The sequence below is a fragment of the Thermobia domestica genome, chromosome 13, assembly GCF_964235325.1.
Source record: "Thermobia domestica chromosome 13, izTheDome1.hap1.1, whole genome shotgun sequence".
Lineage (NCBI taxonomy): Eukaryota > Metazoa > Arthropoda > Insecta > Zygentoma > Lepismatidae > Thermobia > Thermobia domestica.
In genome coordinates this window covers 152,595,265-152,621,002 of record NC_137466.1, presented here as the reverse complement: position 1 = coordinate 152,621,002, position 25,738 = coordinate 152,595,265, and the positions used below count along the sequence as shown (strand labels likewise).

Sequence of the window (25,738 nt, the reverse complement as noted above, 5' to 3'; positions counted from 1 at the left end):
TATATATATTTCAAGATTTTACTCACTTTCATGAAAATAATTTAAATAAAACACTAGGTCATAGACTTAAGTGTTAAAATACTTAACCGAGAAATAATATCTCGAATAGTATTTACTAACAAGTAAGTACTAGCAAATAATGCAAATACGTATAATATTTCCAAATATTTTTTGAAATGTGAGACAAACACTTCTAACAACATATAATAATTCAGTTGCAAACAAACGGGTTCGTGCTTTTTTCTATGGATACAAAATTGAAATACTCTTTGACTAATCGCAAAGGGCTCATCTGAAGCGTTAATATCCGGTTTTGTGACTAATAAACACACCTGCTTGCATAAAGGCATTTTAAGTGAACTTATCAATATATTTTCGTTTATTCTTCTTTTTAATTTAATTCTTCTTGTTCTCGCGAATTTTCAAGATTAATTCGAGAAATGGGAATTGACTTTAGATAATCCTAGTAAAAATACTGTTTCATGGCAGTAACATTAAATAAAGCAATACTTTTGAAAGAAAATCTACTAATATTTTATTATCCCAACATACATAATTTTATGCCACTACATCTCCCGACGAAAGAACAAATTTTAACATACATAAGAAAAATCTTATTTTGAGAATAGGCTGAGTATTTGTGTCAATGAAATGTAATAGTGATTGATACGAATCCACACTGATTCTATGAAAAGTGTGAGAATTTCCAAATTCTGACATATATGTTGTTGACTAAGATTTATGTGTTAGAAATAGAGTTATAAAATGCTTGTTCTTCAGGTGGTAGTCATTTAATTTGTATAAAATAATATATTAAGAAGTCTAAATCTATTAAACACTTACAAAAATGTTTTTGTACTACAGAGACGTAAATAGTTAATATGTGGTGATTTTCTTCTTTGACTAACAAATATGAGTAAATAGATTTTCTACAATTTTAATCAAATGTGTGGATGTATAGTTTTTCGTCACAGCTTCATAGATCTTTCTGAAGGTAAGTTTTTTTCAATGATGGTCAAGGGCGCCCATCAGGGGGCCAAGGTGGGACGCTACCACCCTTTAGAGGAAATTGTGCTTCGGAACATCGAAAACCCAATAGATATTTTAGAATAGTTACCGCAAAATTTGAGACTACATTTGAAATATCCCTTATACTTGCCCCGCCTTGAAAAACACAACATGGACGCCCTTGATGATGGTTGATTTGTTGGTGTTTATTAGTTGTTCTTGTTCTTCAGTTGGCCAGGTTAACATCTATTATTGTACGATTTAGTATTCTGTCCATTTTCTTATATAGTATTTGGACTGGAGTAGACAGAATTTTTAACCTATCTTCAGTTGTGTTTCTTGATGCTACCTACCGTTTTGCGTTCTTATTTAGCAGTGCGAGTCTATCGTTTTATTGTGTATGATAATGTCAGATCTATTGGTAATATGAATAACCCTTTGAACTATGTGCGTGGTATTTATTATGTTAGTTCTAACCACATTCTGTTATGTTGGCTATAAGAATGGCCGTTTGCGAGTACTGTGCCATTTTCCTCATTATGGCCGTTTGCGAATGGAAGTCTGATTCATCCACTGCATACAGATCGCTAGTGGTTTGGATTGCTCCAGAGTATAAAAAAAAAAAAAAAAAAAAAAAAATGTATGTGCACCAAAGTTTCTTGGGCATAAAAATTTCACCGTGGTCTTGGAAAGGTCGTAATAATCCAAGATGGGTGATCTGGATTCTTGTTCAATAGGCAAACGTTATGTCAGTTGGTAGTATATGTTTTCTTTGTTCTTATCTTCCTTGAACATGGCCTCATGTTGATTTTAAATACTACTTCTGTTTAAATCAGTAGACGTTTTAATGGTAGGAAAACTCTTTGTAACCGAAGAACCTATATGGATTGTATTATTTGTTTGAAGAATTGTGGCAAAAAAAATAGTATCTCGAACATATTTTGCTTGAATGTGCGTCTGATTTTAACAAGACTCATACATTTGAAACTTATGGAATTCCGTTTGATGATTTTTCTGGTCCAGTGTGGAATCATTCTGAGAACACTGGACTTCGTGATTCGATGTCTAGAGAACACTGTTTGACCAATTACATAAAAATTGATTCCTGGCGCGAAAAGCTCAAGAGTTAAGAGTAACATCCAGTTTTTGGTCAATACATTATTACAATTATAGAATATGGTTTAAGTAATAAACTAGTAAAATTTTCCCTTTTCACCATTCCAAAGTGGTGTTCTTAATGGTTAAGGAATCTAACATTTTTCAGAAGCGTTTCGATGGTATTTTTTCATTCATTGTGGATACTAGTAGCCCTACCATTAACTTTCTCTTGCTAGAAGAGTATAATCATTAAGAAAAGTAAAACAAAATCAGATGTTGTGTATTACTGTTCCATAACTGTGCCAGCTTTTTCTGTAGATTTTCTTCGGTTGTGACAGATCCTCAAAGTCGAATTCTTGAATGTTAACATCTAAAATAAAAAAAAAGAGAACATTAAACTTGTTATATATTAAAAATAAAATATGATATTTGTGAATTTAAAACATTTATAATTTCTTAATGCAAATGAGATACAGAAAACCAACTATTGCTTGATATTTTATTTATTTCACTATTTCTTTTTCGGACAAATGTAAACCATTTAAAAATTAAGAATATATGACACTCTTATTATAACTATTATTTCAGAAGGAGACGTTGTGACCTACTCGTTATACGTACATTATGACTTGATCATCAAATGAAAGTAGTATGGACAGACGTCCGTTAAAGACATACTTTAACTCATTGGAGTGTGGACTTAACAGAAAAGTTTCGTGGACTTGGGCAAATTTTTCATTTCATCTCCCTCCGTCCATTTCCCACTACTACCTCAAATGTTAGTACCATCCGCACGGGCGTCGTTAGCGGGAGGGTCGGGGGGGGGCGTCCTTCCCAGATTTTAGTCCAATGTATTAAAGAAACTATACTACATTGTATATATAACTTTTGTCGAAAAGAGGATTTTGAATCTGATTCATCCGACCCCCTCCCCAGATTTGAGAAGCTAACGACGCCAGTGTCCTCCGCCCGTTTGCTCCTACTAGCTCAAATGTTAGTATGTTGAATGTTTTACCACTATGTACTTTATGTTCATTAATAGATGGGCTGACTTCCCTATTAGTTGCTACAAAATGGCAATCGATAACAATGTAACTGATTTTTTTCAAAAGTTTTATTACTTTTATACAACATCACATCAGTGATACCAACCCGTGAAAAATCCCATATTGTGGGATTTTCTGGAAAATGATATCTCGAAGTGGGAAGTGAATTTTGGTAAAAAAGAAAAAATGGCAAAATTTATGGGATTTTTAATATGTCTATTCCATTCACCCTAATAAAATCGTCTATGGGCGAGAAGTAGACAAACGAGTCTTTAATAACTTGAAATTAATGCTAATAGTCAAAATTTGATACTATAAAATGCATCTTAGTGTTAAAGTGGTTTATGCAGTGACTTGTGAATCTAAATAAACAAGTGTTAATTAATTAACGTTAAGTGTACTCTGTTATTGAACAGAAAAGAGAGAACAGACTTAAGTTTGTTCCTTCCGCAGTCTTGCTGTTGTTATACATTTGTTCCTTTCATTGTATGGACCCCATAATATCTCAACTTTAGAGCGTCATATCTCCCTTATTTGGCAATACTGATAACCCATCTTTTGCTTATTTTCTTTCACGTTTTATGCAAATTATTTTAATGTCATAAATGGTACATATTCTATTTGAAAAGCTATAAGTTTGTGTTGGAATGGCAACACTCCTTGTGCGACACTATTGCAGTGCTCTTGATTACGTGGCCCCCTCTCGTAGGTATCAAGTTACCTCGACACATTTTTAATTTTCTGCCTTTTCCCGGCATTTTAGGGGTATAACACTGCACAGCCTCACCCGGTTACTGCTTCGTATATGTATTGTACGTAGCGAGTAAACAAGGCATTTCTGCACCGAATGACTATAACCACGATCGTTATCGATCCACAGGGTACTGTAATGTACCATTACAGTCCATGTAATGAGATGTTTGTTTGGAATCCAATATTTTTTGAACATACTGTACTACGCGATTTTTCAAAATATATTTTTTGGTTCATGTAGTGTAATCATATTAGTTTTTTTTCTCAAACCAAAATTAATGTGGAAGCTTTCAATAATCTAGTAGAAATTATATTTTGGGGAATAAAATCTTTATTTATACATTATTTTATTATGAGTCCCGTATATGAACATTTCAGGTGGATGAGTATTGAAATTATCGTCTTAATGCTACACGAAAACATAGGCCCGCAATTGGACAGAAATTCTTGAAATTATCCACCAATTTGAATTTTTGGCAGAATAATTTAGATCCCCTTCTTTCCTTTGAGATGTCCGTATCCTACCAAGATTCGGTTTTATCCAGTTTTTACTATTTTTCATTCGCTTTATAATTTTCCGCTGCCAAATCTCTCTGTTCTGATTGAACTATTTTCTGACGTTCTCATATCAAGGCGCGATAATCCTTATTCTAGAACCGGACAAGCACCGAGCTACAATGCATTGCATCGACGCATTCAAATTTTAGGATTTTGGCAGGAAAACTAACCAGAAACCAGGTAAAATAAGCTTTATGTAAGAGATGAACAATTGAGGAAGCAGAAGGGAGCCCTGAACTGTAAAATTTAGCAGTGAATTTGCCATTTTAAACAGTGAGCAAGCGGTAAAATATAGACTTCAGTTCAAGTGATGCCATGTTTGGAACCATAAAAAGTGATGGACAGGATTCATATTAGTGTGTGATTTATCAAAACAGTTTTGAAGATCAGTTTTTCCCTTGAAACTCTACCTTTTAAAATTAATGTTAGGGTTCGTTAGTCCTGTCCTAGCATAGCTTCTGTTTGTGTATGTGTGACTTTTTTTTTTATTATTAATAACATGACGGTATTCTTAGGCTTCTTTGTAGATAAGTTGACTCCCGTAATGGTAGTGTAAACGAAAAAAAGGGGCTCTCATTTACTCCTAAGTTGATCATGCTTCCAACCGTCATGAGTTGAACGATTTTTCGTTAGGGTTTTTTCCCTTCAGGAAAGGTATTCTTAGAATTAGCAGTTTTGATATGCCCTTTCAGTGACATTAATAGTATTTCGAAAACATGATTTAGTTGGTAGAAGGGCTATTTAGCTCTGAGTATTTCGTTTACTCCTTTTTAGTTCATAGAGCCGATTGGAGAAATTCAAAAACCTTGTTTGGTTCATATATAGTTAAATGGTGTGATAATATGTATTAGTATGTATCAATATTTGTTTTCTTGGATATGTAGAATGCAATGTGTATGTGTATAATTGAGTATGTGGATTTTTAGGGGTAGGGTGTGAGTGAAAGTATGATATATTTAGTGATGGACAGTGTATTGTTGTTTGTTTATTTATCTCTTTGGTCCGTCATAATAAGTACGTTAGTCCTTAGTGAAGAATTTCATAGTAGTTCCGTACCGTCATTACCTAGTACATGGCTTATATTTAACAATAATAGTGCAAAAACATGGTTAGCAGTGCAAAGAATATTCAGTCTTGCACAGGATGTTTTCATACTACTAGCGCCACCGCGTCCGAATTTAGTATCATTCGCTGCTAGTATTCTGTTACTCAAATACCTAGTGATCTGGTTTATACGAAAATGATCATTCCTTCACAATTAACTATGAGTAAATATTAGTTTAAGGCCATAAGAATGGATTTCTAGATAACCTACATCGCAAGTTACCTTTCTGGAAAAGCACGATCATTTATATAATTTAGTAATCAAAATATTAATAATAATAAACTTCACGTTCCCACTTAACTCGAAGTTTTGTCTATACGGCATTGCTTTTTATCGCCAGTTGCTTTTATGAATCCTCTCTATCCGTTGCTTTCTGTGAGCAATTGCATTGTTGACAGTTTCCTGATATATAATTGCATGCTATTCAGAACATTGAACTTTCATTGCATACAAAATAATTTCGAAGCCGTGAAGTGATTTATACCTTAGTTTGTTACGAAAGAAATTCATGTTCAGTTCATATAGGATCACACATGTTAATTAATGGGTTATGGTAATTGTTGATTTTAATATAGTTAGTTAGACTGCTCTGACAGTCTTGGGCTTATCGAGGAAGTATAGGGTGTCTAAAATAAATCGACGTTGTAGAGAAAAGTAAATAGATACATTAATAAGTGAGTAATTATTAATATATGAATGTGTATTGTAAAGATTATGATTAAATAGTAGGACGCCCATGTGTATATGTGCCCAGTGGTAAAGTTTGCTACTAAGTATTGATTATATATATATATATATATATATATATATATATATATATATATATATATATATATATATATATATATATATATATATATATATACCGGGTGATTCAATAAGAAAGTACCAGGCCTATATCGCAGCTAATACTGCACGTAAGGCTTTCAAACAAAAAATTGCATTAACAAATCGTATGTGTAGAATACAAGAAAAATAGTAGCGAGACCAGTGGCGTCTCGTGAATACATTCAATGGGGGACAACTTCAAAATTTGCAATGGAAAGTGGTATAACTGTTGGAATCGTTCGAAAGGACATTAAATGTAAGGCAACTTTTAGAGCACAAACTTTGTCATATCCTTTCCCATTTAGCCGCTAGAGGCGTTGTTGGAGACTTGTATCTGACTACTGGTAGCAGGCCTTTATCTAAACTAATAATGCATATAGAGCCATCAAACAAACAATTTAACTACCAAATCGTATGTGTAGAATGCAATGAAAGTAGTAGCAACATCAGGGGCGTATCGTGAATATCTCCAACTGGGGTCATCTGTAAAATTTGACATAGAAAAATTGGTTGGTTGTGTCACCATTGAAACAAGCGTACAATGGGAGAAACATCAAGTAGAAATACCTTGGAATATTTCTTCCTAGTTGGCAGCAACATGATCGCATTACTAGGTGAAAGTCAGATGGTGCGAAGGTATTTCCTCTCGACGTTTTTCCCACTCTGCGCTTGTTTCAATGGAGGTACAATCAACCCCTGTTTTCATGTCAAATTTTGCAGATGACCCCAGTTGAAGATATTCACGATACGCCACTGGCGTCGCTACTATTTTTATTGCCTTCTACACATACGATTTGGTAGTTCAATTTTTTGTTTGAAGGCTCTACGTGCAGTATTAGCTGCGATATAGGCCTGGTACTTTCTTATTGAATCACCTGGTATATATATAATAAATTTCTTTGTGCATTAATTATCACATTAGAATCTTACATGAGAGTGGTGCGATACGTAAAAACGATGGCTCAACATATCTCCATAGTAAATATACCGATTAATTGATCAACCGGCCTGACAACACGAACAATAGCCATATAGCAAACGATCCCAGATATTTCGCAGTTAATCACGTAACAGAATAGCTGTTTGTGGAATTGATACTGTTTAATTATACGCGTTTGACTTGCATCTCGGACAATATTCTGCAACTTTGAATTTTTTGCCTACGTCACCCGACCAAACCAAGTTCATGATTGTTTGTAGAAGTGACGAAGTAGACAAGATCAAATAATCTACTAAATCTATTACAGTATACTCTAGTACTACCGTACCCACTTGTCAATCCTCCTCCCCTTCAAATATTTTCATTTTGTCCTTTGTATTAAACTAGGTAGCGATTAAAATTAAACGACATCTCAAGGTTGGCACCCTTGCGGTTTGGGTGCCACTAGTAAGATTTGGCAGACAACTTACTAGTACAAAATCTATTTCTATTTAACTTTTTTATTTTGGGAGGTCACTGTTAGGGTTTCTCCTATTGTATCAATTTTACTTTAGTTTTCCATACTTTCCTCGGAACTTTTCTGAGTTTCTGAGGGGTCGGATAATTTTATTTTATTATTTTAGAAATTCTAAATTAGAGACTATACTGTCTTCCCGCTAGTGCCGGAGTCTTTAAGGTCTCAGCCGGATTACAGTGACGAGGGGAATTTCCCTAAAGCTTTTGTCTTTTTGACACGGACTTGTTGTTGCTTTGGAGATACTTATTTTAGGCTGAGCATTTTAGTAGGCCAACCATTTTCGGCATATAAAATAAGACATTCTTTTATTTTGTGATATTAAAAACTGAAGTGTTTTTTAATCTTTCGGAGAAACCAAACAATAAACAAGTAAAAATGAAATATTTTCTGCTAGGGTGGAGTATACTTGCTGCTGTTCCCTATAACTGCGCAACATGTGCCGTTCACGTCTAATACTCATTGATTGATCTTTGATCAGTCAACAACACATTGATGATGCGTTTCACCTGGTTCTGGGCCGTCTACTGTCAGTTCTTTATAGAGCCGCTTTGGAACAAGGTAACACGCTACCACATGTACCACGCAGCACCTTACACTTCCTGAATGAACACGATGTTCTACTGTTTACTTTGTTAGTATATTTTTATGAGATCTCTTGCTGGCCAAATATGTCTGGTTTACGATTTACAACGTTGCCCACACTAGAATCTTACTCTATCTATAGTTCAGAAATACTGACAACCTTTGTAGACACGTGCCTTGTAATACCTGACGGGCATCGAAGATTTCAACCGCTGTATATTTAGTCAGATCTCAACCATTCTGCACATTCTTGGAGGACTCGCACAGTATCTACACATCTCTAGTCGCTCGCGTGAGGATGGCATAAAGAGCATTTAGTGTCTTATTAACATTTGGGGTTGTTGCCTGTTTTTCGGTTTGATGCTGCATTTTAATGTCCAATATGGTAATACAAACAATTTTGTCCAATATTAAGTTTGGAAAAAGAACAAAATACATAGAGATTGCTTAGATGCGAAGTGACCGAAATAAAAAATTTACAAATGGACTAACGCCTTCATTCATTTATATAAAGAGTATCTTTTCTAAAAATGTTTCTGTGAATAGTACGATATAAAACTGTACAGTTCATATTTATGATTTATGTCTCCAACATAACAGAAATAAGAATTGTTCATGAGATGCAGAACTTCAACCTTCTCTCCTTAAAAAGTTCAATTTTGGTCTTTGACCTCTTGGCATTTAAGATACTCATATGACTGTTGACTTATTTAATGTATCTGCAAGCCTAAAGCAATTGATTACTGACAACAAACCCTGTAAGTACAAGACATGGACCGCTCTGAAACAGGAAGACTGATACTTACTAGTCTAAATTATGTAAAAAATAAAAAGTAGGTTGTAAAACATAAATTATACTTAAGCACGACAATGCGATATATTACATAATTGACGTTAAGATAATTGTAGTTTACACAAGATAATTGAAATGGTAGAAATAAAGAATAATAAAAAATAGCTTCTGAACTAAAAGCTATCTGAATCGACTACAATGAGACGAATAAGAAAGGTAGCTGCAGGTATCATTATCCTAATATTGCTAAGAAAAATATAAGACTGTCATTAATTCTAGACTTTGTCACCCTCTTTTAGTACTTTGTAGAAATACGAAACGACAATGAACTGAAATTTTATCAGTTTAACGTCCCGTTAGGTTAAGGGAGACAGATTATAACAAGTGATTAATGATGGAAGAATTGGTGGAATGGGAATTAGTACCCTAAAACCCCCCCGACACGATGTTGTTCACCATAAATTTACTTACTCGAGGATCGAACCCGGGACCCTACGCACTAGAAGTAAGCGCTCTATCACTGAGTAGCCGTACCCTCAACTTTGTAGCAAAATACCTGTTTGTATATTCTATTAAATCAATCTCTAATAGAGATAATATTTGAGGCTGTCTTGCTGGAAGTGTCGTGAAAGTGCTGTTTCGGCTCAGAAAATACGAGGGAAAGTTGATAAGTTCTCAGCCTACCCAGGTTCAAACAAACCTAGATATTAAAGTTATACCGGTATACGTTTATGAGGTTTATAATTTGTGAAGCTATTGTGCAAAATTTGGTTTGACTAAACCAATTTTAAATTTGCTTTTTTTAGGTCCAAAGTGAGGATGTGAGCCCACGACCTAGAAATTAGAAAATTTGAACACCGTGCATTCATCTAGTACCCCTTCCTAAACAGACTCTCCCCGAAGGAAATCCACAACGACCTTGTCACGACAATGGGGGACAAGGTACCATCGTATGCCGCTGTGAAGAAATAGGCAAAGAATTTCAAATGTGGACAGTTTGGTCTGAATGATGATCCAAGGTGTCGCAGACCAATTTCAGCGACCTCTCCCGAAATGATTGACGCCATTCACCGGATGATTCTCTACAATCTTCTAATCCCGCTCAAACAGATAGACTACACATTGGGCATTAGTCATGAACGGGTGTGGAAAGTTATCCATGAAGACTTGGGTATGAGGAAGGTCGCGGCAAAATGGATTCCGAAACTTTTGAACGCAGATCAGAAGAGTAAAAAGGTGGACATCGCAAAAATTGGAGGATTTACGGTTTCAAATACAGGAACATCCACTTTATTCGTTTGATTTGGCTTTATCAGACTTTTATCTGTTTCCTAACTTGAAAATGTTTTTAAAGGGAACGCATTTCAATGGCGCCGATGACGTAATTTCTCAAACAGAGGCCTGGTTTACTGAGCATTCATCCGACTTCTATTTGTCTGGCCTGCAAGCACTGCAGCAGCAATGTGAAAAGTGCATTGCACTACAAGGGAAATATGTTGAATAAAAACACCAAGCTTCGCTTCCTATCTACTTTTGTTGGTGAGGCTGAGAACTTATCAACTCACCCTCATATATCCCTTTATATTAGATGAACTCTGGTCTCAGAAAATGTATCAGCTTCTATCCGTTTCCGTACGGAAGTAGAAATTCTTAGATTATTTAAATGAAACCGTTTTTTTTTTCATACTGCATGAAACATGTATTGAACATTTTTATTAAAACGATTGTGCGGGTTCGGGCGGAAAGGGCTATTAGAGGAGCCCTATCTGATCTCAGAAAATTTATCTATTTCTACTAGAAAAATATGTATTGTCTCGGAAAATGTATACTAGTTCTAGTAGAAAAACTCTGTTCTCGGAGAGTATCAGTTTCTATTGGAAGAGCTTTGTCTGGTTTCAAATCTTATGGGTAACCTTACTCACAGTTTTGAAATTGAAGTACTATAAAATTAAAATTGCCAACAAATAAAGGAAATACAAACCAATTGGTTGATTTTCTTCTTTTACAACCGGCGACTCATGAAGGTCTTTGAAATCTTCGGCAGGCCTTTTCACTGGAAATCTGCGCCGTAGTGAACCACAATACACCTGAAACATGAAATGAAATCAGTATTTGTACCTGATACATGAATAAGATATTATTTAGCCTACAAACACGCACATTAAGGACTTTGTGCGATGCCCATATACACTAATTATATAAGAAAATTATTTTTTATATGTGAGATGGCCATATAAATTAATTATAAAAGAAAATTATTGATTTTAGTTTTTGTTAAACCTACATATTTCTTCAGGCCATAATGTTAGAAGCATTACAACTTACGTTGAAAAATGACGGCACAGAATATACTAAAAAACATAAAACTTGTTTTACACTTTATTACTGCAGTAAATGAAGCTCACATTTTAATGAAGAAAGGAACAAATTAGTAACAAACTGAAAATTGGTACAGATGTTGGGAATGATGTTCTAAACAACATACTAAAAGTATCCAGAAATCCCAGGTGACCTTCGCAGCCATATTGGAAAATAGCGGCCGGAAGTGTCAAATGAACAATACCCAGATAAAAATAGCAATATTTTCGCTATGGTTGAACATAAAGAGATAAACTTAGTGTCGTTTTATAGAACATAGATAACTCAATATTTTTTAAAAAAGAGAAACAAGTTTTCATAAAACGCATACTTTTAGAAATATTTAGCTCTAAATTCTAAAATTCCGTAAACTATCGTCAAATTGATTTAAAATTTTATTGAACTTAGGATGTAATTATTAACAAGTTAAAATTTGGCATAGATGTTCATGGATTATTTAAATGATATACTAAAATCCCACAACTTCTTCGTTCGCCATATTGGAAAATGTACAAATGTCCGAAGTAATTGAAAGATAATATTTTGTTAAGTGAAATGCAAAATCTGGACCTGGCTAAATATTTGAGAAACTGTAAATGCATTCGATCCGAACTCAATTGGGATCAGTGGTGGTGTAAGAGGGAAACATTCTGACCTGTTTAAAGTTGTCCTCCGTCATCTTGGTGACCGCCATCTTGGAATCAACTTGTTTATTTTAAATGGCAACATGGTCGTGTGACATATTAAACAACATACTCGTTTGAAGAGAAACCCAATGGTAAGGTTATTTTTCCAAACCCTACAATTGTTTTGAAGTTGTGAATAGATTTAAGATATATTGTATGTGAAATGCTGTGAAATGTGCTGTGTGAAGTTTCGAATTGAAGGATAAAGATTAAGTAAAAAGCAAGCTTTGTAACACCTCACATTACGTATTCTTTAATAAACAGGAAAAGAGAGAGCTAACACACATGAGACAATTACAATCACATGACATGTTCAGCATGATCACCGTTCTGTTCTATGCATATCCTTAACCTTGAGACACAGTGCTTGTGCATTCTGCGAAGCATAGTTTGTTATATTTGTTCACAGACAGTAATGATTCTCCTTTACAGGTAGCCAATGTCAATAATTTTACACTGGTAGACAATAGCTTTAAAGTGCCCCTAAAGATAGAAATTCAACGGAGGTAGGTCGGGGACCTTGCTGGCCACTCAACTGGTCCATGCCGACCTACACAACAACTGGCAAAGTGTTCATTGAACCATCGATTACATTAAGACCATAATGCCGCGGTGCCCCATCTTGTTCCCAATATTCATGAAATCACCCTTCCTCGTCCAAAAAAGTTGCATAACAGTGTTTTCAATCATATCTCCATATTGTGCAGCATCCAATGTCCCATCAATGAAAACACGTCCAATAAGTTTTCGCCCCAAATTCCACACCACACCATTACCTTGCCTGCATCTTGCATCTTTGATGCATCTATCCAATTAAGATTTGTATTACCCCAGTACCGGACATTTTGATTGTTAATCTCACCTGTTACATAAAAATTTGCTTCATCACTAGAAACAATGTTACGAGAAAACACTCGGTTACGAGCTATCTGGGCCAACGCGTACTCACAAAACTCCATTGGTCTATCTAAATCATCTTCTGGTAGTTTTTGTTTCAACTTTAATTTTTAGGGGTGCCTTTCTTTGAACACTTTTGACACTAACATTATGTTCACTTGATAGACGTCGCGCACTCTCCATAGGATTTTTCACCAATACACCCAACACAGCTGTGATGTGTCTAGATCAGTTGTATTTCGTGGTCTTCCTGATCGAGGTAAATCATCAACATTTCCCTTTGCTATGAATTTGCGGATTAGCTTTAGATACAGCACTGTCTGTCACCCGCTCGCGATTAGAATATCGCTCTTTAAAGACGGATGTTATTACTGAACTGCGTTCTCCAGCTAAAAGAAAGATTTCGATTCTTTCTTCTCGAGTTAGCATCCTGTCCTACCTACAAGAAAAAAAGATAAAGAGTCAGTCGGTTCACGTCTATACAATGTTCCACATATAACTAAATTTAAGTATAAATGATAGCATATTCTAGCCTAAATCCATTCACAACTTCAAAACCGTTGCAGATTTTTTTTTTTAAAAAAAGCTTTACCGTAGAATTTCACGGTATTGGGCAAAATGTTTGGTACAGAGCTAATACAAATCTTAATTAGATAGATGCTTCAAAGATGCAAGGCGCATTTAAGGTAGTGACGTGGTTTAGAATATGGGGCGAAAAACTTATTGGACTTGTTTTCTTTGATGGGACCTATTGGACCTATTTTAAGCGATGGAACCTTGGATGCTGCACAGTATAGGGATATGCTTGAAAACACTTTATATCACTTTTGTTGGAAGAGGTAGGGTGATTTCATCAATATTAGTAACAAGATGGGGCACCGCATTGTGGTCGTAATGTAACCGATGGCTCAATGAACACTTTCCCGGTTGCTGAATGGGTCGGCATGGACCAGTTGAGTGGCAGCAAGGTCTCCGACCTAACTCTGTTGTATTTCTATCTTTCGGGGCACTTTAAAGCTATTGTCTACCAGTGTAAAATTGTTGACATTGGCTACCTGTAAAGGAGAATCATTACTGTCTGTGAACAAATATCACAAACTATACTTCGCAGAGTGCTAAGCACAGGGTCACGCGGTTAAGGATATACATAGAACAGAACGGTGATCATGCTGAACATGTCATGTGATTGTAATTGTCTCACGTGTGTTAGCTCTCTCTTTTCCTGGTTATTAAAGAATACGTAATGTGAGATGTTACAAAGCTTGCTTTTTACTTAATCTTTATCCTTCAATTCGAAACTTCACACAGCACATTTCACAGCATTTCACATATAATATATCTTAAATCTATTCACAACTTCAAAACAATTGTAGGGTTTGGAAAAATAACCTTACCATTGGGTTTCTCTTCAAACGAGTATGTTGTTTAATATGTCACACGACCATGTTGCCATTTAAAATAAACAAGTTGATTCCAAGATGGCGGTCACCAAGATGGCCGAGGAGAACCTTAAAAACGTCAAAATGTTTCCCTCTTGCACCACCATTGATCCCAATTGGGTTCGGATCGAATGCATTTACAGTTTCTCAAATATTTAGCCCGGTCCAGATTTTGTATTTCACTTAACAAAATATCTTTCAATTACTTCGGACATTTGTACATTTTCCAATATGGCGAACGAAGAAGTTGTGGGATTTTAGTATATCATTTAAATAATCTTTATAATCTTTATCAACATCTATGTCAAATTTTTAACTTAAATCAATTTGACGGTAGTTTTCGGAATTTTAAAATTTAGAGCTAAATATTTCTAAAGGTATGCTTTAGGTATGTTTTATGACAAATTGTTTCCCTTTAAAAAATTGAGTTATCTATGTTCTATAAAAGGATACTAAGTTTATCTCTTTATGTTCAACCATAGCGAAAATATTGCTATTTTTATCTGGGTATTGTTCATTTGACACTTCCGGCTGTCAGTTTCCAATATGGCTGCGAAGGTCACTTGGGATTTCTGGATACTTTTAGTATGTTGTTTAGAACAGCATTCCCAACATCTGTACCAATGTTCAGCTTGTTACTAATTTGTTCCTTACTTTTTGATAATTTGATTGTAGTATATGGGCAAGCGCGCTTACTCGAGGATTCAAACATGAACTAGGATCAATCAACTTGAATCAGAAGTTTGTTATAATCCTTGTGAAAATACGCTTTCAAACGTTTACTTTTTCTCAGCGAACGAATGTATCAAGAGCATGGAAGGTGTAGTGGTTAGATTTCTTCACTTGGTAGATTGCAAATGCAAATGCGCGATTAGCCATTCTGACTGTAGTTTGTTAAATTTTTGTCTCGTTTCCCCTTTACTAGTGGGATATTAGTACTTACAAGGGACATCACCCAATTGTCCGGCTCCGATTTCAATGAAATTTTTCTTGTTGATAAAGGACATGTATTCATTACTTGTGATGAAAGAAATTTTTGCCATGGTGCATGTTTTCTACTTTTCAATAATTTTTAAAGGTTGTGATGTGGTTAGTAAAAATTACTTCAGAAGTCCCTTACTACCCTTTGTAAACGGAGTGTTAATGAAAGAACAACCATGTAGATACGTATAGGGCATAGGGGGAAGTCGTATGGTACGTATGACCTTGACGGCAGCCATCTTGAAATCCGTCATTTTGAATTAAGGTCAAGTTTTTTAAATAGGAATAGGGTAATATGATACTTAATTTTGGGCTAGAATTTAATCAGGAAGACAATGGTGAAGTTAGTTTTAAGATGCGCCCATTTGGGGAAAAGTTACAGGCATATTAATTGTTTATACTTACTATAGCGTAAGTCCCTTACCTCCGCATCTAACCCGCGTATTAATGATAATAAGTGGATAAAGGTTTCGGTAATACGTATTATGCCTAGAGGGAAATAATACGATAAGGGTATCATTGACGGCAGCCATCTTGAAATCCGCCATTTTGAATTAAAGTGAAGTTTTGAAAACTGAAAACCATAGCATGTGGCACCTAATTTTAACAGTAAATTTTCCCCAAAAGCTATTGGTATGCTTATTTTTGTTCTATAGTTAACTCGTATGAATTTATGACTCTTCTAATGAGCACGAAACGTCCATTATTCGATCCTTCAAATTGGCAACACTCTTAATTTTCACCGCATGTTTTAAGATTCCAATTGGCACTTTGCAATTGTTACCATGGCTCATGTTTTCTAAATTTATTACATTTTTTAAGAGTTGCGATTTGTCAGTTCATGAATTGTGTTGGGATAAGCATCCAGACATATTAATGATGTTGTAAAGAAAATGCAACTATGTTTTGTCAGTTAAATATTTTTTTATGTAGTTTATGCTGGAAAATTGTTTTGTATGTATATGCGCAAACTTGCAACATGAGGTGGACTTTACTAGGGATGGCCGAACCGGTTTTCGGTTCTGAACGGATCCGGCTCTAGAAGATCCGATTTTTCGGATTCAGGGCGGGAACCGGTTTTACGGATCCAGGTCTAAACCGGTTCCGGAACCGGGTTTTCGGATCCGGTATGGAACCGGTTCTGAAAACAGGATATCCAAGAACCGGTTCCGTCGGAACCGGAAGTTTGTGGCCATCCGTATACCAAACCCGAGCTGCTGGCAGGCTGTGAACAGTGTGCTAGATGAAATGGTGGAAGGGACAAGCAGGCGCCGGTCGGCAAGCAATGGTCGGAAACTGGAAAAAAGCGGTCAAATATAGATTTTGTCAACTTCGCTGCCTATGAAATCGGTATTGATATTTGATTATAAGTATCTCTACTGCTTCCAAACCTGAAGTTTCAGGACATAAAAATATTTTCGCTGTTCATAAAATGCATGTAAACATGAACAAAGAAAAGAGCCGAAAAATCAGTAAAAAATGAACCAAAGAATATGATATGTTTTAACCATTTATATCGTTTGTGAGATTGATGAAAGCGGTTGGATAGTACATTGAGCTCAAATACTATGTATTTGGTGAAGAGTTTTATTTGTTATCCATTGTCATATCATTTATATGATAGCTTTGTTAGTGTTACCGAAAAGTCATATATACATTGACATAACTCTACAGTCTAGGATTATCCTTGCTTATCTGCAAAATAAGCTTTATTGAGTTGACCATGAGTAGTACAAAGGTTGAGCATTGGAAGTAGCTGAAATCAAGTGCAGCTGAAGGACTCAGCTCCATCTAACTGGAAATGCGTGGTGAGTAATTTTGTTGTGGTTTCAATCGAGATCTGCTATCTGAGCCTTACAAATGGAAAAGGCATAGTGTCTTGTACGTAATTTGGATTGCCCTTCGTCCCTGGATCAAAGATGTAGTGAAAGCCTCATACATATTGCAGTGATAAACTATCAGTCATGTGAAGCTGCTGTATATTATACGTCAGTGCAGCAGTATATAAGGAGATTCTATACTGAATCTTTTAATCTTACTGAAACAACGTAATCCTAAACTAAAGCCAAACACGCATTTGTTTTACACCGTCTTTTCATTAGCTGCACATACAATTAGAGGGAGAGCACATTGAATCTGTAACCGCTTCTTGGAATGCATAATGACACCTGTCATTACTTCGTGCTGGCTAGTGATGTCCAATTCACGTAAGGCGTCAATATGTTTTCAATTTATAAACTGGATGTATGATTCACGATGATGGACTTCAAGATGGCGGCTTTCATTGTTCTGTGTCATCCTTATTTCTCCTTACCTTTATTACTCATCTACATTGTTCCTTTGGTTATATTTTGCAGTATTTGACATTTATGTGAGGGGGTTCCCCACTTTTGGACCACCCTGTATATATAAGTGCACGTATTGCAGCAGAGGTTCTTCGAATCACTTTCGCAGTAGTTGCAATCGATTGAGAAACGACAATCACGTATAGAACGATAGGCAGACGTCCGTCAACTTCCATTGTTTCGGAATAAACAATTTTTGTCTCCTTTTTCCAAGTTTCCCACCACTGTGCGATGGCCGCTTGTCACATTTGGCTAAACAAACTGGGTAACTGGCAAACTCATTGGCTAAACAGACAAACTGGCAAACTCATTTGGGTAAACACTCACTGGTGGACCAATTTTTTTTCCCCGGGGGGCAAAGTTATGAAGGTGAACTTTGTGCCTCCTTTATGGGTCTTTAGGGGCTTTCAGATTCAGATCTGGAACCGGTTCCTAGGATCCGGTTCTGGTACCGCGTTTTCGGATCCAGGTGTGGAACCGGTTTCTAAGATCCGGTTCCGAAAATCGGATCTCCAAGAAGGGGTTCCTGGCGGAACCACAACTATAGCTATCCCTAGATTTTACCCCTCGTGTCCCATTATTCTAACTGGCTTTGAACCCCAAATAACAGGATTAATTTTACGGTTGAAGAGATACATGCAAGGGCAGATGGATAAACAGACACGCCAATGTCAGTTAATTAGAATGGTAGAAACTTGCTATGATTACTACAATTATACACAGTAATTCCTCACTTGCCTTATTAGTAGAGTCAAAATAAGGTTTGAGGTAGACATTTAGAATAAAAAGATGGGACCTGGAATTTGTTCGCGATCCCTTCCTTATTAAACTCATAAAATACCAAAAAATCCAGTTGCGGGTTTCCCCCTTTTAGAATAAATAGTCTGCCATCTTGGATTTCTCGCATGCACTTATAGTTTATGACACATAACTTCTAAACTAATTAACGTAGAAGGATAATTCTTTCTTTATTATACTTCTAATATTACAGGCAATGTAAGAAGTTATTATCAGTTTTCTCTATTAACCATTTTTGCATAAGTTTAAAATAAAGTGAAAAATTGGGATCTGCATTATGGGATATATTGTTTTCATTGCCTCATACAACTTAACAGATTAGAAATATAAAGAAAGTGCTCGAATAAAAGTTGTTGGAAATTTCATAAGTTTTAAAACGATGTATATATTGTCACTATGTACAATGTCAGAGATGCGCAATGAAGATTCAAACATCATCGGACTGCGCACAATTTCTGTAGAAACATATTAATGAATCATTTAACATGAAGAAAAAGATATTTATTGATTTGAGACTGCTTTTTATTGCAACTTCCAGTAACTATCAACAGGTTTGGAAGTCCGGCTAGTTTAATAAATAATTCGTAAACAGTGGTGTCAGCAGGGGGTGCGTAAAAACCCAGAAAGTAGACTTTCGCACTATCATTCTGTATGTAGGCCTATGTGTCCATTGAAATCCGTGTTTGAGATAAACATTTTAAAAAGAAGATGAAATATATTAAAATATGTTTTACTGATGTTATTCTGCAAAAAAAAAAAAAAAAAAAAAAAATCCTTTTGCAGGTTTTCCGAATCTTTGAATAAATAGCACTAGCTCAGTGCAATTACGACAAAAATGGGTCAAACTCAACTAAAAAAAAAAAAAAAAAAAAAAAAACAAGATTAAACCTGTTAGAATATGTTTTATGTATTGATTTTATACTAAAACAGTCCCAAAATTTTAGTTGCTGTTTTCCCGCAATTTTAAATAAGCAGTTGGCCACCTTGAAATTTTCCCCAGCACGTAGTTTTGGCGTTATGGCTCCTAAGTCAATATACGTAAAAGTATCATTCTTTCTTTATTATACTCCTAATATTATAGATTATATAATAAAGACCACTTTCTTGGCGTAGTTCAGTGTGGCTTAAAGTTTTATCTATTAGTGCTTGAAAATATGCATTTAGGGGAAAATAAAAATGGTGATTTAAACAAAGGATTAAATATTATAAATGAAGGAAAACATACTTACTGGAATTATTGTAGATGCATTTTGTATCCGATTCACAGCAAATACAATCATATCCTGTTTCATGATTTTCACTATTTCACTGTACGTACTAGCTTTTATAATTGTGCTTAGATTCTTCTGCGCATCTATTAAACTACTAAACTTAAAATATTGTAGTTGTAAAAAGGAAGACAATATACACTGATCAACAGTTGAATTATAGACACCAACCTAATAGCGTGTAACACCACCTTTTGCTTTGACAAAAGCGGGTACCAGCCGCAGCATTGACTCCAGGAGGCGCTTGAAGAGTTGTTGTGCAATCTGAATCCACATCTCCTGTAAAGTCTCGCACAGAGCTTGCACATTAGCTGGAAGAAGGTCCACAGTCGAAGGCGTCGTTCCATGGCATCCCATATGTGTTAGATCGGATTGAGGCCTGATGACCGTGTTGCCAGGGAAGGGTTTCGAGAACAGAGGAGTGCTCATCAAACTAATTTGCTGCCATCCTAGAGTGGTGGGACTGCGCATTGTCCTGCTGCAAGATGAGGTCACCACCTAGATGTAGCAACAGAGCAAATGACATGACATGGATGTTCAGAATATCGCGGGAGCGTTTACCTGTGAGGGACTACGTTACAAGTGTTAGGGTGCTCATTTCAGATCACGTGAAAATGCCCCAGATGAGTATACCACCACCACTGGTCTGCACCGTTCCCTATTGTCATGATGAATTCATTTCCTTTTGCGGCTGGCAACTCACCCTTATCGGTTCATCGGCATGTACCAATATAAAACTGTCTAGGCAACCTTTTTCCACATTTCCACGGTCCAGAGGCAGTGTTCCTTTGCCAATGCTAGACGTTAGTTCCTGTGTTGTGCTGTTAGAAGGGATACTCGCGTGGGACGATGACTTCTGTATCCCATGGCGAGTAGGTGGTTGCGAATTGTGTGGCTGCTGACACGGTATTGTTGTCTTGCATTGAACCTCTCCACGATTTGATACACTGTGGCCATTCTATCTGCTGTTACGATGCGGGCCACACGGCGTCTACCTCTGTCACCGACACGCTTTTGACCGTGGCAGTTTGCTCGTGTGGTTGCGGTTTTACCGGAAGCCAGGTACAAACGATACACCCTTGACACAGTTGCCTTTGAATCTCCGAATGCTGGAGCCATTTCCGAAATCGAGCCACCCAGTCTTCTGGCCTCTACGATTTGAACAGGGTCAAGAACACTCAGGTTCTTCGCCTTGCCCATCACACACTGCACTGACACGGATAGCGAGAGAGGAAGTACACGGCAGTAGTACTCTCGCCATACATTTCATTTACATGCACGGTGCTGCCTCTGTAGGGTGGTTTCCGCAACTATCCTGCTTCTCTCTAATTCAACTGCTGATCAGTGTATATGGCACCTTAAAAAGCCTTGCGATGATAAATGGACTTAAACAAAAGTTCTAAATATACCAGTGTACTTTGAGACTTACTTTTCTTGATGGCGTTTTGCAGTTGAATGTCCAAAGTTTTCGTTAACTTCCTACTCAAAGAAGTTGGTTCTGATGATACCTTTATCATCCCTTCCTTCATTTGTATCTTCAATTAATGTAGTGCTATTACCACATCCGTGTCCACTACTCTACCCCCATAATGATGTACAATCTAGCTTTCTTCTTTTACACCCACAATTGTCACAGTTCGCCTGGCAATTGCATGCTATAATTTAACAAATCTTCTGGAGCAGGGTGTTCAAATGTTGTTACAAAAAGAAGGCAATCACCACAAATTCTCCAGTCCCATTCAGTTGAAGTCATCTCTTGATTTTCCTACTGCTGAACTTGATAGAACACATGGAGACTATGCTGATTTGCAGCAGGTGTTGTTGGAGATAGTACTGCTAAGTTGGAAGTGTCACTAACGCGTTGTTTGGATACAATCTTTTTGTACATGCAGAATCTTGTACAATCCAGATATTCTTTCTCTGCACATCTACATAATGCCAAGAACATTTTTTCTCCACCAGCTGCCACATCATCATCAGATGATGTTTGGTTGTTGGAAACATCAATTTCTTGGCGTTAGTTCTTCATTTTTTGCCAGTATTTTGTATGCAACTTTCCTCCCTTTACTGTATAAACAGAAGTTGTATCACAACCAGTGAAGGCATGCAGAAATAAAATGCAGTTCACCATATCTCCCAATGCTCTCTGAAGTTTAGTACTGCTATATATCTTATGCGGTGGCTTCGAGCCAGGAATAAACATGTAAATCTCAGCTGATACGAGTGCTACCATCAGAACCAAAATATCTGAATCTTCTCCCACTATTACTGACGAGCCAGATTTTGCAAGATTTGTTGCGATTAACACAACTAATGTGTCTGCGTCTCCAGGTAATTGATGTACGGTTCACCAAGATTTCTCGAGATATTTCGTCAGAAGTGATATCAATTCGGATTTGTTCTTTGTGTTAGAAAGAAATTCCTGTTGAGATACACGAACAACGTAAATGTTATCCTCAACGATTACGCATATTCATGCTTTGGTCATGTTCAGTGTTTTATATCCTTTATGCTAGGTCCATCATCATAACCATCAAATACAATACATTATTTACCATAGTTTTTGGTGATAAACTTCAGATGTTGCTCATATAATTGGCCGCAAAAATTATGGAGAACCAACAACTAGAGTTTTGGGATTGTTTTAGTATAATATCAATACATAAAACATATTCTAACAGGTTTAATCTTGTTTTTTTTTTTTTTTTTTTTTTTAATTAAGTTTGACCCAGTTTTGTCGGAATTGCACTGGACTAGTACTATTTACTCAAAGATTCGGAAAACCTGCAATTGGATTATTTTTTTGCAGGATAACAACATCAGTAAAACATATTTCAATATATTTCATCTTCTTTTTAAAATGTTTATCTCAAACACGGATTTCAATGGACAAATAGGCCTATATACAGAAAGATAGTGCGAAAGTCTACTTTCAGGGTTCTTGCGCACCCCTGCCGACGCCACTGTTTACGAACTATTTATTAAACTACCTAAACTTCCAAACCTGTTGATAGGTACTGGAAGTTGCAATAAAAAGCACTCTGAAATCAATAAATATCTTTTTCTTCATGTTAAATGATTCATTAATATGTTTCTCCAGAAATTGTGCGAGGCCGATGACGTTTGAAGCTTCATTGCGCATCTCTGACATTGTATATAGTAACAATATATATACATCGTTTTAAAGCTTATTAAATTTCCAACAACTTTTATTCGAGCACTTTCTTTATATTTCTACTCTGTTAAATTGTATGAGGCAATGAAAACAATATATCCCATAATACAGATCCCAATTTTTTACTTTATCCTAAAGTTATGCAAAAATGGTTACTTGGAGAAAAGTGACAATAACTTGTTACATTGCCTATAATATTGAAAGTATAATAAAGGAAGAATAATCCTTCTACGTTAATTAGTTTAGAAGTTATGTGGCATAAACTAAATGCATGTGAAAAATCCAAGATGGCAGACTATTTATTCAAAAAGAGGAAAACCCGCAACTGGATTTTTTGGCATTTTATGAGGTTAATGAGGAAGAGATCGCGAACAAATTCCAGAAGGTCTCATCTTATTATTCTAAATGTCTAGGTTTGGCCCGTTTTTGATCTAATTTGACTGGACTATATGATGCTAGATGAACATTGAATATTCTGTGCTCACCGTGAATATTAACCTGAATCAAACATACAAAATATATGTGCTCTAACCCTCGAGTACTGAAGAGCACTTAAGATGCTAAAGAGAAAAAAGTAATACTGTATGATTACCTAATACTAACTTTAAAAATTACTTGGTTAACGAGACAGGTATCAAGCACGTAAATAGGATTTCGTAATAGGGGGGGGGGGGGTCGTGACATTTTTGGTTATCGCACCAGGGGTTCGTTCAATCTAAGCTATTTCACTGGCAACGCATATTGGTTTGTTAGGACACTAAAATGAGGATATATTAGTAAGTATTTTAATAACAAACTATGAAGAAGTCTGGAGTAAGAGAAAATAAGAAAAGAATTGAAAAAAGATTTTACAATATCTACCTTCGTTCCTCTGTGCATTCAAATATAACGATTTTTCTTTCATTATGATCTCAACTACTATAAAAAAATACATATCCACTATTATAAAAAGTACATATCCAATAATGTCTTGTAAAATATTCTACGATTTCTGCGTTCTTTTCTCTGCTGATTCAAATCTTAACAGATTTTTCTTTCCACATAAATTTTTGTTTTTATTAAAGGCACATTGTAGGTGCAGACATCAGAGCTAAGCCAGTTAAACGTTCTTTCCCCATTTGGTTTCGTAGGTAAGTCATTTGTATCCATAGGATTAGCATGGAGCTCGGAATGTTCTGTTACAATAATAACCCCATTACAATAATAACCATTTATAACTTAACCCCCTCCCCGTTTCCTTCACATAAAGCTCCTCATAAGAAAGAGTAACCAAACGCTTGCTGTAGCTTTTTATTTTTAACACTGATTCTTCTTTTCCTTGTTTCTTTTTGTTTCATCGTTCCTTATTTCTTTCATTTTGGTTTCGAAGTGGAGGTCCGGATCTCCCGGACCCACCCTCTGGCTACGAGCCTTCAGGTGTAGAAAATAAGAGAACGGGCTAAATGTAGGTATAATATACGTGAACAAGATCTTATATATTGCACGTAATGGCCTGTGAAGTCAATGTTCCTCTCTGCTGTTTTATTGCTAATGACATCGGTTATTTGAGTAACAAAGGTGATGAAACATAGAACTTTGAAGTTACGATATTGCAAATCATAATTTAACATCTGGTATAATATTACATTATACAAAATGTAGATAGAGCTCCTTCGTATCTAAGTGGTTAGCGTACGCCTTTGGCATGGGGTATCCGGCTTCGATTCCCAGCGGGAGCTCATATGGTTCGGATTCTATGTTAATCAGTAGGTCTACGTCTCATATAGCCTTGCTGCTGAACGGGACGTTAAGCTCAAAATCAACTCATCAACTCAAAATGTAGATATCAATAAACTAGACTGTTATAACAATTGTAAGCGTAAGTTTTCTGTTTGAAAGTTGTAAACCTAAGTACCAGTTCTGTTATATTATTACTGAAATAGGTGAAATAGTACACAAAGATAGATTAAAGTCTTTTAACTCCCTCTTACTTTCTATTGTGAAAAAATATAAAAAAGTACTACATTGAGATATGAATAGAAACATATGTCCTGAAGAGATATGAACTTGGATGATACTTATATTCACCTTGATGAAATTCTGAGTACGCCACTGACTAGACTTAATATCTTTTTATGTAATTACCTGTGCTGACAGCAACAGAGAGAAGATACACCAAAAATAATATCGATGCATCGTCAACTTAATGAAGAAACACGCCACGTTAAATTGATTTAACTATTTTAAAACACTGATCCCAGAAGCTGTATTACCCAAGAAGTCTTGTAACGCCTATAACAACAGACTGAAAACTCAGGGAATCTAAAAGTGTAGTGTTAACTGATGTTGAGTGAGTATTTGGAACATAAAGATACGTGAACAATGAATTACGCATGAAATTGTGGTAAACGAAATGACTTTTTGAATTATTAAAAAAAATAAATATGTGTTTGGTACCAAGCAGTTCAAAGTTCCTAAAGATGTAAGCAACGCACGGGCAATTGGAAAAACAAAGATTTTGAAGGAAATCTTAAATGATTATGCATATATTTAGGAATGACGGTTTACTCAATTAGTGCCATAA

The 25,738-nt window shown here is 35.8% G+C and overlaps 1 long non-coding RNA gene across 1 annotated transcript; it reads right to left on the bottom strand.

The window, feature by feature from the left end:
- Positions 1–291: 291 nt before the first annotated feature.
- LOC145668639 (uncharacterized) lies at positions 292–25,516 on the bottom strand. Its single transcript, XR_014128054.1, has 3 exons — positions 25,300–25,516; positions 11,210–11,315; positions 292–2,476 (listed from the first exon to the last, which is right to left on the bottom strand). It is a non-coding gene; the product is annotated as an uncharacterized LOC145668639 (long non-coding RNA).
- Positions 25,517–25,738: the final 222 nt, after the last annotated feature.